We start from the raw sequence: 2,841 nt of genomic DNA, 5'->3' as shown, positions 1-2,841 counted from the left end.
AGCATCCATCGCGCCTGGGAGAGGGGAGGGCAAGGCTCCTGAGCGCCCTCGCAAAATTCCTTGGGTTTGGGAAATTAATTAGTTTAGATGAGCAATTAGAGCTCGATTTAGCGCTAGCTCGTTGCAGCTCCGCTGAATGGCTGCGCCTTCCCCTCTCCCACTCCTCAAACGAGAGTTTTGGGGTTTTACAGCAGAGATCATCGGGGCTGGGAGTGCAGTGAGGGATGGAAGAAATCCGGGATGGCAGTGGGTGAGGGAGGGCACAGGTGGGAGGGGGTCATCTCCAGGGTGCAGGGAGCTGGAGATTTGGCCAAATCCTGCTGTTGGAGATTTCCAGGATGGCTGGAGATGGCCAACCTCGTTTCAGAGCTCACAGAAATTTGCCATCCAGTTTTGAGACAACTCAAAAAAGTCCAACAAGAGTCCCAGAAAAACCCTCCAATTTGCAGCAGAGCAGGAGGTGTCATAATAACAATAATAATACTAGTAATGATCATTGGATGAAAGTTTGCTGTCATGAACTGGCTGCAGCCCAAAGCTGCTTAATAAACTTGATTTCTGTGTGACAGCTGAGCCAAGGCACCGGAGAAATTCACATCCCATGGCTCTGTTGATAAATAAAAGATCCCCTCAGGGCAGTGCAGAGCTGGGACCTTTCTTCCACCCACTTTGCCCCCAGAGAAGCCACACTCAGTTGTTGGTGCCTCACCCCTGGCAGTGCCCAAGGCCAGGCTGGACGGGGCTTGGAGCACCCTGGGACAGTGGAAGGTGTCTCTGCCCATGGCAGGGGGTGGCACTGGTTGAGCTTTCAGGTCCCCTCCCACCCAAGCCAGCGTGGGATTCCAAGGTTCCACAATAATTGCATGCTCTGAGCCCTCCTTTAAATCTTTTTAGAGTCTCTGAAAGACAACAGATGAAGACATCATTTTCCCAGGCAAACGAAACGATGTGCTTCCCCCCCAGGAAATCATTTCCATTCTGCACCTTTTCCTTAATCCCACACAATTTGAGAGACGGTTGATTTATAGATTTCGGAGGCTCTCTTTCTTCCCTCTGCTGCCAGAAGTGAGACGGATCACGCACATCCCGCCCTGGCTGAGGCTTCAGCGCGTGTGCCGAGCATTCCCCGTGTCCCCCACGGACACAGCACGCAGGGACCAGGGTGTGGAGGGTTCCAAACAGCACCCAGGGCTCCAAAGGAGGTTTGGAGGAGGTGTATCCTCACCACAAAACAGGCACTTGGTCTGAATTCCAGCGAGGAGAAGGAAAAAACGTGGAGGGAGAGGAAGAACTGGTGCACAGGAGGATGGAAGACAAGGCAGGGTGAGCACAGGGGTTACACTGCGGGGTGGGTGCTTTTGGGGGCTCTTTAAAATCCAGCCCAGATAGGGCCACTCTCACAGTTATTAATAATTACCTCTGTTTGATCTCCTCTCCTCCCAGGCTGCGTCCTGGTATTTGTCTGAGAGGGAAAAAACCTAAACCAACCAACCAAAACAAACAAAGAAACAAACACAAAGCCTGCTCCCCCAGACAAAACAAACAATAAAAAAACCCCAACTCTCCCCACCCCCAAAAAACCCCAAAACTTTAACACCTTCAAAATACAGCACTCACAAACAAAAAAAAACCAAATTAAAACCAAACACACACACACACAAACCCCCCAGAAACCCAGCCCTCCCAGAAAACGCTAGAAAAACCAACACCTCAAACAAAAACCAGATTCCCCCCACAAAATCCCCAAACAAACCCACCCTCAAAAAACCCAAAAAAGAAACAAAAACCCCCAACCCCTCCAAAACTCAAAAAATCCACCCTGAAGCAAAATACAACAAAATCAAAAAACCCTAGAAACAAACAAACAAATAATCACATGCAAAATGAAACCAAACCCCACCCCAAAACCCCCTCAAAAATAAAAAAACCTCCTCCAGAAAAAGCCCCACCCCCAGAAAAATCTTCAACACCCCGGCAAAACAACAGCTTTTGGGTTGAACACGGAGAAGTCTCTGCAGGGAAGGGAGATGCTGTTACCCACATCCATCCTGAACTTCCCAACAAACTGCCCTGGGCTAGCACCCACCCTTGGCCAAACCTTTTGTGCGTGTCCAACACCCCCTGGCTTTATCACCCTTTTCAGCAGAGCGCTCCCAGCTCCTGAAAAAACCCCTCCCACGGCCATTGCTCGGGGACATCTCGTCCTTCCCGGAGCACGAAGCTGTCCAGGCCCCGCAGGTGCTCGGAGCTGCTGCCCCGCCAGGGTGGAAGGGGCTGCTCTGGGCTCCCGTTCAACAGGCACAGGAAATCATCCTCGTGGCATCATCTCATCTGGCCTTGCCTCTGCTCCAGCTGGGCCTGCCTCTCTTCCAGAGGTGCAGCTGCCTTGGAGGATCTCGGAGTTGGAGGAGGAGAGGTTTTGGCATCTGTTCCCCCCGGTGCTCCCTGCGCTTTCGGGGTTGCTCAGGTCGCAGCAAAGGCAAACACGCTTTTCCTGGATCTCCTCCTAGAAGGGGCTCAGGGGAGGGTTTGGAGGGGCTAAAACTAGAAAGGAAAAATAATTAAAACCCCTAATGAAGCTGGAGGCGCCAGCACAGCTGATAACAGGGTCTCCATGATGCCTGGGGTTTAGGGTGGGTTGAAAGCCAACAGGGCTACAATCCTACAGGAAACTCATCCTGCTGCTTCCTCAGCTCCTGCCACGGCTTTGGTTCAAAGTCCCATTCCTATGGGGACAGCGGAGACCTTTGAGACAAGCTGGAAATCATAAAAACATGGAATGGTTTAGGTTGGAAAGGATCTTAAGGCATCATCTTGTCCCACCCCCTGCCATGGGCAGGG

At 51.6% G+C, this 2,841-nt stretch overlaps 1 long non-coding RNA gene across 1 annotated transcript; it reads right to left on the bottom strand.

Moving 5' to 3' along the window:
* Window positions 1–628: 628 nt before the first annotated feature.
* LOC116446910 lies at window positions 629–1,452 on the bottom strand. The gene is made up of 2 exons (XR_004241436.1): window positions 1,418–1,452; window positions 629–1,291 (listed from the first exon to the last, which is right to left on the bottom strand). It is a non-coding gene; the product is annotated as an uncharacterized LOC116446910 (long non-coding RNA).
* Between the last annotated feature and the right edge of the window lie 1,389 nt (window positions 1,453–2,841).

The sequence above is a fragment of the Corvus moneduloides genome, chromosome 7 (genome assembly GCF_009650955.1).
Source record: "Corvus moneduloides isolate bCorMon1 chromosome 7, bCorMon1.pri, whole genome shotgun sequence".
Lineage (NCBI taxonomy): Eukaryota > Metazoa > Chordata > Aves > Passeriformes > Corvidae > Corvus > Corvus moneduloides.
The sequence above is the reverse complement of the archived record's forward strand: the minus strand, read 5'-3'. Positions and strand labels throughout refer to the sequence as shown.